The sequence below is a fragment of the Dasypus novemcinctus genome, chromosome 4 (genome assembly GCF_030445035.2).
Source record: "Dasypus novemcinctus isolate mDasNov1 chromosome 4, mDasNov1.1.hap2, whole genome shotgun sequence".
NCBI classification, from domain to species: Eukaryota; Metazoa; Chordata; class Mammalia; order Cingulata; family Dasypodidae; genus Dasypus; species Dasypus novemcinctus.
The window spans coordinates 118,154,683-118,170,420 of NC_080676.1; the positions used below are offsets into that span (position 1 = coordinate 118,154,683).

A 15,738-nucleotide genomic window follows, 5' to 3' on the forward strand; every position below is an offset into this window, starting at 1 on the left:
ATATAAACTCACATTAACTACTTAAATATTTTGATTCTCAACCCATATGAGTTTCTTAATCCATTAATTTTAGCAGATATTTGTATTTTTCAGGGAATGTATTTTCCATATGCTTACATCGAGGTTGTCCAATAGTACATTACACATTTATACTCTATCCGAGCAGTGAGCTTAAAAATTCCCTAAGGGGCCTTATCTTTTTGTATTTAAAAAATATATATATCTCTTCAAAGTATTTGATATGATGATCTGCACTCAATGGCTAAATTTTATACGTGTACATAGATTTGACAGTGTCTGTTCCCTGTTTCTGAATCCTTTCCCTCTCTCTAAGAGACCATGTTTCACATGTCATTTAGTGTATAAAATCTTTCCTTTATTGTCTTTTCTCTAATTTTTTTATTAGCGTCTAAAAGTAGAGGACCAGATCATCTGTTTGCAATGGCAAAGTAACACAACTCCCCTTCACCTGTAGTTTGTGACATTTTTTTTTTAGAAGAGAAATTTAATATCCAACCTGATCTGTTGGCCATCAACTTAAATTTCAGAATCTTCCAAATCTTAATTTGGGCAGTTGATTTACCTTATTTTCAAACAAAGTGTTAAGATTATTTAGCATCTCTGTTAATTTCTAAAGTAAGTATTAAGAGCAAGAGATATTTGCCTGTTTTTTTTTCAGGCTAAGAAAGGCAAAGAGGAAAATGATAATGTTGTCATGGAAAATTACACAACCAAAAAATATTTCAAATTCTATAAAACCAATACTCAAGAAACACTAACATTAAAGGGAATAATCAAACTATTTTTAGCCACAAAGCATGAATATTCTTGATAGGAAAATAAGAAACTTAAGGTTTAAAAAAATAAGTACAACCTGTTAAATATAAGGTTTAAAAAACAAGATGAACACAAACTGTTAATAACATTTTGAACTATAGAAAATTCTGATTTATAATGGCAAAGGAAATATGTGTTAAGTTGCAAGGAAAAAATATTTTGAAAAGTAAATGATTTCCAGGTCTTTGAATATTAAATACTTTAATAATATCAATGTATGAGAATACAATTAACCTCTTCTGACATCAGTGGCAAAACTTCTTAAGGGCTCTGAGCCATGAAAATGGAAATTGTGATTTAAAACAGACCTTAAATAAATTGAGTAATTTTCATTAGTGACATTTAAAAATGTAACTGGTCTAAATACGTCAAGCCATTTTGAAACATATTGCAAGTGTGTTTGGTAGTGATCTAAATTATCACCTAAAAAGTAGTCTAGAAGACTAAAATGTTCTTTTTGTGTGATTGTTTATTGATTTTTCTTCTTGATTCAAGTAAATGGTCACAAGACACTTTAAATATCATCTTCTTAGAATCTTTAACCCATCTTCTTAGAATTTTTTATGTACTTAATGTTTCATTTTCTTACTTTTCAATAATTTATCATAATTGTTTTACTGTATAATTTGTACTTGGGATAGCTCCTTTTTTCTCCATAGAAAATTATAGAGTTGAAGTGGAATAGAATATATCATGTTGTTCCAAAGAATTCAAGACAAACCAGATATCTTGAATAATCTGTTAGTTTTCTACACTAAAACTATAATAACAATTCTAAAGAAACCAACAGCAACAAAATAAAGATAAGTAAAATAAAAAAAAAGAAACTGTAATTATTTAGTTCTCTTCTCCACTCTATTCACTTTGAATTTGCAAGATTGGAATTTAATTGTGTAATGTCTAAACTGGTTTACTTACATAAGCTCTGAACAATTAAGGGAAATTTCAACCAAATTATTAGCAAAGATTTGTTTTGACAGCGTCTGAAAATGGTCTGTAGCCTTGCTTGCTTAACCCCTCTTTTATTTATCTTTCTAAACTACAGAGGCTAAAGTAAATCTCTTAAATGTCTCCCTGTCTCTCAACTTGTCTCCCTTGTTCTCTCACTCTCTGGCTCTCTCACACTGTCTTCCTCCCTAAGAAGGCATTTTGATCATGACTTAGTTTTCATTTAAAGAAAGTGAGGCCCCAAGATGTTAAATGGTTTGTGCAAAGGTGACACAACTCTCCCTTGGCAGAGTCATGTCCAAACTCAGGTATCTAGACTCCTTTTTAGTGTCAAGTCGCCCCTTAATTCCTAAACACAGAGCAGTTTCTCAGTATTTCTTAAATTATGAGCAGATGCTAAATGAGCAAAAAACTATGATAGCATTATGAACATGCATAAAGTTTAAAGGGGTAATCAAATGAAACAGCAAAGTGCATACAGCACATGCTAACTGTAATGCACAATCCGTTTTGTACCACAAGGTAACTAGGTATAAATAGTAAGCAAAGATCATAAAAGACTGCAATTAGTCTTTTAAATTGTCGAACTAAATTTTTATTGCTTTATCTCCATAATTTTTTAAATTCCTAGATCATTATTTATCCCTGATTCTAGGTTACCTTCAGCTGCGTTCAGTCAAGCTGTGCTCAGAGCGTTTTCATGCGGCGCAAGCACACGCACACCTTCACAGGAACGTTTGAAGGAACGCTACAGATAATTGAATAAAGCAATCTATTCAAAGGCTCCGTGAGGGCGGGAAAGGCCACGGGAAATCCAGGACCACAGACTAAGTCTTATGGGGAAGTTTGAGCAGTTTCCAGCAGCGAAATATTTTCATCAAAAAAGTAGTACCAAAAGTTCCTAACTTGAAAGAAAAAGTTGCCTGTTGCTTCAAGCTATGGAGCTGTACCAGCTGGGATTGCTGATCTCAAGGTTAAGGCAAAAGTACAATGATAAATGGGGGAAGAGGAAGGAACGGAACTTTTAAAATGCTGGAACACAAAGAGGAGGCAGAGGGACCTAGTGTAAATCATATTCGCCCTGGGTACCTGGGTCTTTGGGGGTTCAGTGCCGGAATCTATGCTCTGCCTATCTGACTCTTTTATCCACCTTAAGCTTAAAACTTCAGGAAAACAAATGGATGACAAATTATAGAAAGACCACCACTACCCAAACTTGTTTCCCATTATTCTTACTTGTTTTTACATGATGCAAGATGATGATACTTTATTAGAAGAAACAGCATTTCTTGCAGTTCATTTGCTGCAATTTACCATTTGCCTGCTTTTTAACAAGTATCACAGGTTTAAGGGAAAGATCTTAAATGAATAGGGAGCAACAAAATAAACTGGAGGAGTGAAACTAGTGCATAATTATTATGGCCTTTTATATCTGGGAAAAGATTATTTTAAGAGTTTTGACTGTGATAATAGAAATGTCCAAAACGACAGGTAAGATGCTGAGAATTAAGGATGAGCATTTTTGCAAAAGCACTTTAATTTATCAGACTTACTATTTCAGTGCTTTCACATTTGCAACCTATTAATGAATCATGAGATTAATTTAATGTAATTTAATGGGTCACATTCAGCATTTAAACTGTAATTTGAATAGAAAAAATATATTTTTATTCCATGATTTATAAGAAGGGTATGCATTATTTGATGATATTTTTGTATCTGTTTTCTGTTTGTGTATACTTGCTCACTATGTAAATGTATTTGTTATTTGAATCAAGGAAAAACAAACAAAATCTGTTCCCATTCAAAGAAAACCCAAACAAACATAAAACTCCAAAAGTCACTGCCCTCCACAGTGCAAACTGAAAGGGTTAATGTTCTTGAATACACAAAGAATCCTTTGGGTAGAAAAGTCACAGTAACCCACCTAATCTTAACTTCACAAAATTAAGTTATCTAAATTTCTTCTAAATCAATTTTTATTTTCCATTTTCTCTTACACACAAAACCAAACACACAGTCACAACTCACATAAAGAGTAGTCTACAGTATATATTTACAAGTGCTAATTAGCTAAAAAAATTTAACAACTTGCTTTTCCCCCTCATACTCATTTAATATTAGAAAAAAATCTTTAACTTTTCCATAATTAGGAACCTATAACAATGATGACAATCTGTCTTCCTCTCACCTTTCCTGTTTAAATATACTTTAAAACTCACTTTGTGTATTTTAATCTAAACATAACTACATCAAACACAGGCAAACATATATACATACTGTCCACTAACACAACAGGAAACCTTTGTGAACAAAAATATTATCAACAGGTTTCCAAATCATCCTTCTACCTATTTTCTATTCATAGATAAATGGGCAAAATAGCAGCATTCCATCTGGTTTATCCCACTGGGTTTCAAATATGCCATCTGGCCCATTCTCCGTAATTCTGTTCATCTCTTTCAACACCTAGTTAAACTGTAAAAGAAACCCCAATTTAACTAATACCATGATAAGTATTTTTCTAAGGGTTTCACTCAGGTCATGCTTTTAGACAATCTTTTTCTCAGGGCTATTTTAGGATGTACTCACCCCTGAACTCTTGAATTAGATGACTCTATGGAATGAGAGCTTCCATTGTCTAACATGTGGAGGAATGGGCTGGCTCCAATCTCCAAGTGAAAAAAGAATGGCCAAGGCTACTGGAACAGAAAGTTAGTCTTCTATGTGAGTTTTAGGAGAAAAAAATGTCACACCTATTCACACATACACAGCTATATATATAAAATAACTTATAATGCAAAATTATGCCATTGTTCAAACTAGAATTTTTCCACAGTTTTCAAAATCAAATTTCCTTTGATCAATGAACAATGGATCTACAAAATATAAGCCATGCAGTTTTGTTATTGCTGCGAAGAGTTATTCAGTTTTGTTTTGTTACTGGGTTTTGTTGTTTTTATTTTTTCTGTTCTTTTATTGCTCTGCTTAATGAATAGAAGTAATAGTGAAATTTAATAGGCCTTTTGCTAGAAGAGTTTTCTATCCAAATTACTTATGGGCAGCAAATATGCTATGTGAAGAAAGTGTACAATGTTAAGTCAGAGAGCATAGCTCAGAGAGGACTTAAGTGATTTTGTGTGAGTCAAGATTGATGCAAGTAATAATATAGGTTAAGGGGCAGATGGAGGTAGCAAAGAGGGCAATACGTTTGTTTAATGGAGTGTCTTTCTTTATATTACTCATGAAAGAGAAGGCTGTTATCTGTTGATACATACATAAACTTTAGTTTTTGGTTTCCTTATTCTCAGAGTTAAAGCTTCTTAGAAAATGTACAATCACTGAAACTCTAATTTATTCATCGATACATAAACCCAATTTTTTATTACTTAACTGTATTAATCCTTCTGGAAGGCCAGCATAATAACAGGCTAAATGCAGGCCTGATATCTCTCAACCATTTCATATCATGGATTAAGGTTAAGCTCATATATGTTTTCTACCCCATAAAAATCATGTTTGATTACGGAGAATATATAAACAAAATTTAAATTTTCCTACTGACTTACATTTATAATTTTAAATATTGTGAATCTACAGAAAATTTTTAATCTAGTGTATGGTGGAATCAAGCCAAATAGCCCTGAAATTCAATTAAAGGAAAGCTATGCTTTTGTATGCTTTTTTTTTACTTTTTTTTTTTACATTGTTTTTTACATTTAACCTCACACACTGTGATAGGTTGAGTTATGTACTCAATGAAAGGCATGTTTTTAACCTTAATCCACATTTCTGGGAGTGTGGAGTCATGTGTAAATAGGACCATTTGAAGATATTATTTTTATTTAACATGTGGCCAATTGAATCAGAGTGGGTTCTAATACAAATTACTGGAGTCCTTAAAAAAGAAGAACCCAGAAGTCTGACTCAGAGATAGCCACAGGGAGAATCCAGAAGCCAGAAGTGACCAGAAACTGGAAGAGTTGCTAGCCAGGGAACCACAGTGAATGTGGCAAACTAGCACCAGAACACTATAGAATTTTGGGAGAAAGAATTGTCTTGCTGATGACTTGATTTTGGAAAGCTAGCCTTCCAAATCAAGAACAAGAATTCCTGTTGTTAAGTCAACTAGTTTGTGGTATTTTTCATAGCAGCCTGGCAAACTATATTACACACATCTTAGGGTTTTAAAGGACATTTAAATCTCTTGACAAACAATGGTCTACTTTGAAGATTATTGCACATTTATTAAGTTTAAACTTTCTTTTGATGGTTGGAAATGATCTTTCACTGACAAAGTTTGACTTCAACTTTTGAAACAACTTGGAGTTTTTTTAATAAACCTTTAATTTTAGAATAGTTCTAGATTTACAGAAAAATTCTGAATATAAACAGAGCATTCCATACAACCACATACAGTTTCTCCTATTATTTTACATTAGGACTGAACATTTGCCACAACTCTTGACCAATATGATGTATCATTTTAAAGTAAAGTCCATACTTTTATGTACTGTCTTTTTTGTTGTTGTTCTAGGGTCCTTTACCAGAATACCAAGTCTTTTCTTGGGTTGACAGTTTCTTAGACTTTCCTTGTACTTGATGATCTTGACAGGTTTGAGGAGAGCTTGCCTGGTGTTTGTAGAATGTTCCTCAGTAGGGATTTGTCTGATGTGTTTCTTATCATTAGACTAGGGTTTTGGACTGGGGAGAAAACAACAGAAGTAGAGTATCATGCACAATTCATCATATCAAAGGCACATACTAACAATATAATTTATCACCATTGATGTTAAACTTGATCACCTAACTGAAATAATGTTTGAAGTTTTTCTCCACTGGAAAGTTGCACTTTTTTCCACTTTTCCATATGGAACTTTTTGGATAGAAGTCATTGTGTACAGTCCATATGTTAGGTGGAATTATGTCCCATCTCCTTGAGGGTAAAGTAAGTTAATTGGAATTATTCTGCATGTGGGTATTTATTTTATACTTTGGGTACTAATTCAATGCTATTTTATTTTGTTGCTCAAATTGTTCCAGCTTTGGTCATTGGAAATTTTTTCAGTTGATGTTTATGGTCCCATTGAAATACATAAATCATTGTGTTTTTGTTAGAGTACTTCCTTACTTTCTGGCACTACAAGATGCTCCAGGATCATCTTGTATATTTCCAGTTCCAGTCCTAAAATCAACATTTACACAGGCATCCTTGGTTACTTTTATTGGAACATGGTATTGGAAACCAAGAACTGGGTGCTATGTGTGCTTGATGCTACTGGGGTGTCCTTGCTTCTAGGTCCTCCCAGCAGAGAGAGCAAGAGAATATATATGCAGATAACTCACATACATACACACACGCATAATTATTTATTTATGTAATCATCCAATCTATATTAAGCTAATCATGCATTTATATTGCTTCTCCAACTCTAGTCCACTATCAGATAGATCATTCTAGTCTCTTCCCTTTACTCTATCTGTAACCTCTCATTCTAATAGTGAGAAACATGGCTCCCACCATTCAGCATTCATTTACTTAATTGTTCATTTCCAGTACATATGTATAGTGGTTTCAGAATTGTTAACTAGTTTTCCTGAGGGAAACAACCTACATAGAGAACAGTTTTTACATGTAGGTCCTTTTGCCTTTAGTCCTATAGATTTCAATCATTTCCAAATTTATTAAGCTATCATCTTTATCTCCCATTCCATTTAGTGAGACTGTTCCATGTATTTATAATATAGTTAGGCCATTTTATCACATTCTGCATTTCATCCTGGGATCTCTAAACTTCTAAACCATTTTTAAAATTTGCATACATTAAGAATCACTTTTCATGTTCTAAAGTTCTATGACTTTTTACAAATGCATGGTCTTATGTATCCATACAGAACATTTTCGTCACCCTAAAATACCCCATGATTTTTTAAAACTATTCACCCCTCCCCTCTTCTCCTGAACCCCTGTGATCTCTGATCTGTTTACATTCCATATTATTTTGCCTTTTCCAGAATTTCAAAGTATGTAGCCTTTTCAGAATGATTTCTTTAACTTAGAAATGTCTATCTAAGATTTGCCTGTGTCTTTGTGTGTATTCATAACTCATTCATTTTTATCACCAATAGCATACCATTGTATGGATGTACCATAGTTGGTATATCTGTTCACTTAACAAAGGGCATCTGGGTTGCTTTCAGTTTTGGATCAGTTTCAGATAATTATGAATAACCTTCTATAAATATTTGCATGTAGGGTTTTGAATGACATAGTTTTGAAATCACCTAGGTAAATATTTACAAGTGTGATTGTTGTGTATCTTATGGTAAGAATATGCTTATAAGAAACTGCCAAAGAGTCTTCTAAAAGGGCTGTGTCATTTTGCATGTCCATGAACAATGAATGAGAGTTCATCTAGAGTTTTCTTTCCAACCAGGGATTTTACTATTATAAGAGATATAAATTGATAAAGAAACAAAACTCAGCCCTGAAATTAAACAGCATATAAACACTTAGTGACTTCTTTGTATGACACAAAGGTTGGCAATATTGAAGTAGAAAGCTCAAGAATTTACCAGTTGGGGAGACCTCACTGCACCACAATTTATAAACTGTGTGATCTCGGGGTAGGAGCATAACCTCTCTGTGCCTTAATTCTTCATCTGAGAAAAGAGGACTGTAGTATCTCTCCTCTAATCTGAAAACAATCATAAAAATATGTTTTTCCATTAATACTAGGGAAAATCTCTCTTGAAATTTATTACTACTTTGCATCTTACTGACTTTCTTTTACTCTCCACAATGGACTTTTCTCAAACAACTTTCATACTATTTTTAGTTAAAAACTAACTCTACCCTGCTAATTCTTGGTAAATAATCTGTCCTCTTAGCAGAGTAGACTGAAAAAATCTGGAGGTAGCTTTTATGGTACAATATATATCATTTTAAATATCACCAGCCTGGCCTGAGTCTGCTAGAAATATTTGGGGCTTTCCTTCTCTTATACAATCTGTCTCCACAATCGGTGGGAAAGCCCAATCACCTGTACACCTGTGAACTGAGTGACATCTGCGATCTCTCCATTCACTATTTTTCTGAGATTCTGATACTGTCCTTACCATTCTTTCCAGCACACAGTCACACACATACAGTCTCCTGCACTAGCTCCTTGAAACTATTCCTGGTGTCACTGAGTAGACTAGGACTGGAATAAAAGAATGAAGATCATCTTTGGTTGTCCTGTTGGTCTTCCAATTCCAGGAATGCAGATAATAGAAGAACCTTACTTCTCCACCCTCCCTACTACCTCTTGAAAAACATGCCTGTATAGTATCAACAACTACTTTTATACTCTTCTGTGTCCACACATGTCTATCAAAGATATCCACAGAATTTGTAATCTCCAGCACCAACCTTGGTCTAGCTATCACCCTGCCTTATGATTTATAATAGTGTGAAAAATTACTTTTATCTAATAAAATTTATTGAGCACTCAATATGAGAAGAGAATATGGTAGGCAATTTCAACTCAAATCACCTTCAATGCTATTATCATCACTTTTATCATCATGATTATAATCTTATCGCCACCCCACAAATATCTATTAAAACACACACTGCTAAGAATTGGAATGCAGTGGTAAGAAGCTGATCTGTTTCCACATTTAATGGAATTTACAGCCTTGTGGAATAATAACAAAGCTTTACAAAATAGATAATGTTTTAAAAATGCATTTAGTTACACCATACATTCTGCGTTCATAATAAAATTTTAAACTCTGAATTATTAAGCATTTTACATTCCATTGTCTTTCTGTCTCTTAATAAAAGAAAATAATTCCCTAGTTTTGTTTATGCAGTTGTTGTCACAATGATACATATCATTTAATCAGGCATTATTAAGAAAGGACCAGTTTTAGGGAGAAAATATATGGGAAGTTCATTTTAGTTTTCATCATGCTGTGTTTGCAATGGTACATATAGTTATAAAAGCCCATTAAGTAGGCAGTTGTCCATAGAAGACTGAAGCTCAGAAGTGAGAAGCGGGCTGGAGATTTGGGATTCACATGTGAATAATACTTGATACATGAGTAAATGGATGAAGTCACTTAAGAAAATTAAATCAGATGAGAACAGAGGAGAAAACCCTAAACATAACATCTAAGGAACAGAAAGGGGTGGTCAGAGAAGACGGTTGCCTAGGAGATTTAAAAGGCCAGTCAGAGATGGATGCTGGGCCACTAGGAGATTATGCACAGAAAGAGCGTTTCCCAGAATACGTAGTGGTTAAATCTGATTAAGATACAGGACTGAAAGTTTCTGAGAAGATTCTGCAATTTAGATAGTAATAGTGAACCTCATCAAGTAGGTTTAGAGAGCTGGAATTGATTTTTGTATGTCAAGAGCGAATGTCATAAAGAAGCAAAGACTGCCAGAGTGCATGGACACTGTATAATATAGAAAGATTTTGTTTCTAATTTTGCAGATGGGGCATATGTATCTGTTCAGGTGAAAAACAACAGCAAACCAGGAGAAATCAAGATCATCTTTTTGTAATTTGTTTTAGTGCTTATATTCACACTTCTAAAAATCAGATCTTCTCTTGTGTCCTCTTCTCCCTTAACCTTTCCCTCCTCCTTCTCCTTATATCCTCTCATTCCTCTTTCTTTTCCTCATCTCCTTACATTCTTCTTTTCTTCCCTTACTCCCTTCCTCTTCTTCCTCCCTTCCTCTTCTTCCTACCCCTTCTTCTCCTCCTCATCCTCTTCTTCCTCCTCCTCCTTCTTTTTCTTCTTCCTCTCTCCCTCTCTCTCCCTCCCTCTCCCTCCCTATCTCCCACTCTCCCTCTCTCTCTCTCTGTCTCTCTGTCCCTCTCTGTCTCTCTCTGTCTCTCTCTCATCTATCCTCTTCAGAAAATGGAGTGAGAATTTGGCAAACAGACAAAATGCTTGAAATAATATAACCCCTTATAAAAGATTTTAGTTTCACAGCATGGATTTTTTGGAAGAGGGGACATTGAAAGATGCTTACTTTTCAATGTTGATCCTCTGGTACGCAGTTCAAACTGCAATTCAGTAACTGTCACTGCTCTTTGGGGCCTTGAATGCCAGGACTGGGAGCAGATCCACTCTTCTTTATTTGAAGTGAGTGAAGAAGAAAGAACTTATTATACATGTGCCACATTCACAGGTACATGAACCAAATGGAAAATTCTTCAGAAAATCATTTATAAAATGAATGTACTGGACTGCTGCTGAATTTTAACATACCATATCTAGCTTGTGAGGATTTTACTCTTATTTCTATTCTAGGTAAACAACAATATCAATTAATCCCAAACTATTCCCTCTCTATCTACAACACTATTTAGAATGTTTTCTGGAACATGAACAGAGTGACTATTTCACCCTTCTCTGCATATTTGCTTTAGATGTATGAATCTCTCCTAGCTTAATGAATTCTCTATGTTATAAGACTAAATTCACCCAACAGTGTGTAATGCAGAAGAAACAATCATTAAATATTAGGTGTGTTTGGTGAGAAGGAGAGCTCATGTCCTACCTGAAATTGAAAATATTCTGTCCTTGTTTTTCGTCTTTTGCAGCCAGGGTGAAGACAAACAACTTAGATTCTTACATTAGAAACAGTCTCTGCAGCTTTTGAATTGACATTTAGTGATAGAAGGACACTAAGAAATAGGGACAGCAGAGAATGATTTCTGATGGTCAATGGTGGCTGTGGTGCAGACACATGATGATTTCTGGGGCAACAGCAGCAGTGCTTCTAAAGGGAGTTTGTTACATCTGCAGAGGCCACATCTTCCAGGGTTCAGTAGCACAGGTCTGTTCCTTTCCATGGCGTGACTTTGTCTAAGGTCCCGGCTCCAACCTGACATCCATTTTCCCTACTCTTTTTCTGTACCTGGTTCTCAAGACTTCCAGATACTCTGAGATCTACTCATACTGTTTGTAAAACTTAAATCAAAGTGATTTAAGTTTTTTCTATTTAACTCAGAATCAGATTCAATTGGCCACAGCTGAGACCTGACAGTTAAAATTGCCATAGGAATCAAAACGCAGAAGTGGCCACCAAGGATCTTATCAGGTTTAACTCTGACTATGCATTGTTAATGTGCCAAGAAACTTAAGTATGCTGTATCTATGTGAAAATACTCTCTGTTCTTCAGACTTGATAATGAGAGAATATACTAGGGCTTGATCACTCAAGGCATGCGTTGTCAAAGTCATGGCAGGTTTGGTACTGATTGCCACCTTTGGGGATTGTTTCCCAGCTTGCTAAATGAAAGCCCAATGTTTGCAAGCCCCTTTATGACTGATTTCTAGCAATATGCCCTGTGAAACTTAGATTAATTTTTAAAAAGCTGCACAATAATGTGCCCAAGAAATAGTTCCTGATGAACTCTTAAATGACTTCAATGTAATTTTTACTCAGAATTGGAAGAATTTTCTCTTGATGCATCCATTGATACTTTGGTATCATTTTGAATAAATAGAATGCAGATACCTCTGCCTGGAAGAGAGGAAAATATGCCATCTTCTCTATGCATACAAAATGGCATAGTTTTCTTGAACTAGAAGTAGCATTGTCAGAAGAATTACAGTCATTATTTGAGCTGAATACCGCCAACTGATTTATTGATAAGTAAATCTCTTCAGAAAGTTGTCTTATTCAATAATTTTTTAATATATTTGAAAAAGATAGTTTCTAATATCTATCTGAATTTACAGAGTATACCATATTTTACAAGTATTATTTTTATTAGATAAGTTGTCAGTTGGCAAAATAATCCTGGATAAAATGCAGGAATGCAGGATTAACCTACTCCACCCACCACCAACACCTTGCATTAGTATGGAACATTTGTTATTATTGATAGTAACACTTTTTAAAATAGAAATCTATTAGCATATTCAATAGTATTTACCATTGTTACAACTGATGAAAGAATTAAAATAATTCTATGCTCATTATTTGCATTAGATGCATTTTTCCCCATATACCACCCCATAATTACCACCTTGAATTAATATTGTGTATTTGCTTTAATTTGTGAAAACAAACACTTAAACATGTACTATTAACTATAGTCAATTGTCCACAGTAGGGTTCACTGTGTTGTGCAGACCTGTGTTTTCGCTTTTAATTTTTATTCTGGTAATATGTATATCCTTAAGTATCTTCTTTTAACCACACTTACCTATACAGTTCAGTGCTGCTGATTACACTGGCAATAATGTGCTGCCATCATCACATCCATTTCCAAACCTTTACCATCAGCTTAAATAGAAATTCCATACAAATTAAGCATCAACTCCCCATTCTCTAAACCCAGTCTAGCTCCTAGTAATCTAATCTAGATTCTAACTCTAGAAGTTTGCCTATTATTATTAGATGAGAGCAGTGAAATCATACAATATTTCCCTTTTTGTGTCTGGCTTATTTTATATATAATGCCCACAAAGTTCATCCATTCTGTCACTTGCATCAGGGCATCCTTTCTTTTTGCAGCAGAATGATATACCACATTTTGTTTATGCATTCTTTGGTTAATAGACTTGGGTTACTTGGGTTAATAGACTTGGGTTACTTGGGTTGCTTCCACCTTCTGGCAATTGTGAATAATACCTCCATGAACATCAGTGCAAAAATGTCTGTTCATGATGCTGGTTTCAGTTCTTCTGAACTAGCAGTGAGACTGTCAGATCATGTGTTAACTCTGCACTTGACTTCCTAAGGAACTGCCGGTTTCTTCCACAGCAGCAGCACCATTATACATGAATGAGTGTTCATCTTTCTCCACATCTTCTCCAACACTTACTGTGTTTTTTTTCAAATTTTTAACAGTGACCATACTATTAGGTGTGAATTGATTCCTTACTGTGGTTTTGATTTGCATTTCCCTAATAGCTAGTGATGTTGAGCATCTTTTCATATGCTTTGCAGAAATGTTTATTCAAGTTCTTTGTCCAGTGTTTAGTTGAGTTGTCTTTTTATTGTTGAGTTCTAGGATTTCTTTATATATTCTGGATATTAAAACCCTTCTCAGATATGTGGTTTCCAAATACTTTCTCCCATTGGGTAGACTGTCTTTTCACTTTCTTGACAAAGTACTTTGATGCACAAAAGCTTTTAATTTTAAAGAGGATCCATTTATCTACATATTTTTTTATTGCTTATTTTTTGGGTATAACGTATAAGAAATTATTGTCTACCACAAGATCTTGAATATGTTTCCCTACATTTTCTTCTAGGAGCTTTAGAGTTCTGGCTCATATATTTAGTTCTTTGATTCACTTTGAGTTTAATTTTTGTATGGAAAGAGAGGGTTCCACTTTCATTCTTTTGCATATAGATATCCAGTTTTCCCATCACCATTTGTTGAAGAGACAATTTGTCCCCTGTTGAGCTGACTTGGCAGCCTTGTCAAAAATCAATTGACTATGGGAGTCTATTTCTGAAATAGAAAATTCAATTCCTTTGGTCAATATGTTTACTTATGCCAATACCATGTTGTTTTGACTGTTGTAGCTTAGTAATAATATGCTTTAAAGTTAGACAGTGTGAAGTCTCCAACTTTGTTGTCCCTTTTTAAGATGTGATTGGCTATTTGGGGCACATTTCCCATCAGATAATTGGGTTTTCCATTTCTGCAAATAGACTGTTGGAATTCTGATTGGGATTGCTTTCAATCTGTAAATCAATTTGGGCAGAATTGACATCTTAAATATATTTAGTCTTCCAATCCTTGAACATGGAAACTCCTTCCATTTATTTAGATCTTCCTTGATTTCTTCTAATGCTTTGTAGTTTTCTGTGTACAAGTCCTTTACCTCCTTGGTTAAATTTGTTCCTAGATATTTACAATAGCTATTGCAAATGGAATTTTTTCTTGATCCTTCTCAGATTGCTGATTATTAATGTATAGAAACACTACTTATTTTTGCAACTTGATCTTACGTCTTGAGACTTTGCTGAATTTGTTTATGAACTCTCAAAGTTTTGTTGTAGAATTTTGGGGTATTTTTATATATAAGAGCATGTCATCTGAAAATAGTAAAAAGTTTTAATTTCCCTTCTCATTTTTGATACCTTTTATTTTATTTTTTTGCCCAGCTGCTCTGACTAGACCTTCTAGCACAATATCGAAAAACAGTGGTGTCAGTGGGCATTCTTCTCTTGTTCTAAATTGTAAGGTAAAGCTTTCAATCTTTCACCATTAAGTATGATGATGTAACTTGTAAGTTTTTCATAAATGCTTTTTATCATGTTGACATAGGGAGCTTCTATTCCTATTATTCGAAACGTTTTCATCAAGAAAGGATGCTGGCTTTTGTCAAACCCCTCTTCTGCATCAAATGAGATTATCATGTGCCTTTTACTCTTCATTTTATTGATATGATATGCTATATTATATTAATTTTCTTGTGTTGAACCACCCTTGCATACCTGGGATAAAACCCAAATGATCATGGTGTATAGTCTTTTAATGTACTGTTGGATTTGATTTTCAAGTATTTTCTTGAAGATTTTTGCATCTATAATCATAAGAGAAATTGGTCCATAATTTTCTTTTCTTTTAGTATATTTATCTAGCTTTGGTATTTGGGTGAAACTAGCCTCACAGAATGTTAGGCAGTACTCACTCCTTTTCAAATTTGGAAAAGTTTGACCAGATTTGGTATTGATTCTTCTTGGAATGGTTCATAGAATTTACCTGTGAAGCCATCTGTTCCTTGGCTTATCTTATTTGGGAGATTTTTGATGACTGAGTCAATCTCTTTACTTGTAATTGGTCTTTTGAGGCCTTCTATCTCTTGTAGAGCCAGTGGAGGTTATTCTCGTCTTTCTAGGGATTTCTCAATTTCATCTAAGTTGTCTAATTGCTGGCATACAGTTGTTCATAGTATCTCCCTATGATCCTTTTTATTTCT

General features: G+C 34.2%; 1 long non-coding RNA gene across 1 annotated transcript in view; it reads right to left on the reverse strand.

Annotated features, from left to right (window-relative positions):
* Positions 1–6,084: 6,084 nt before the first annotated feature.
* The window catches only part of LOC131278377 (uncharacterized), a 35,177-nt gene continuing 25,523 nt past the window's right edge, over positions 6,085–15,738 (reverse strand). Inside the window, exons 3-4 of the long non-coding RNA XR_009185694.1 lie at positions 10,817–10,918; positions 6,085–6,489 (exon numbers count right to left, since the gene is read on the reverse strand). This is a non-coding gene — a long non-coding RNA (uncharacterized lncRNA). The remainder of the gene's footprint in view (positions 6,490–10,816; positions 10,919–15,738) is intronic.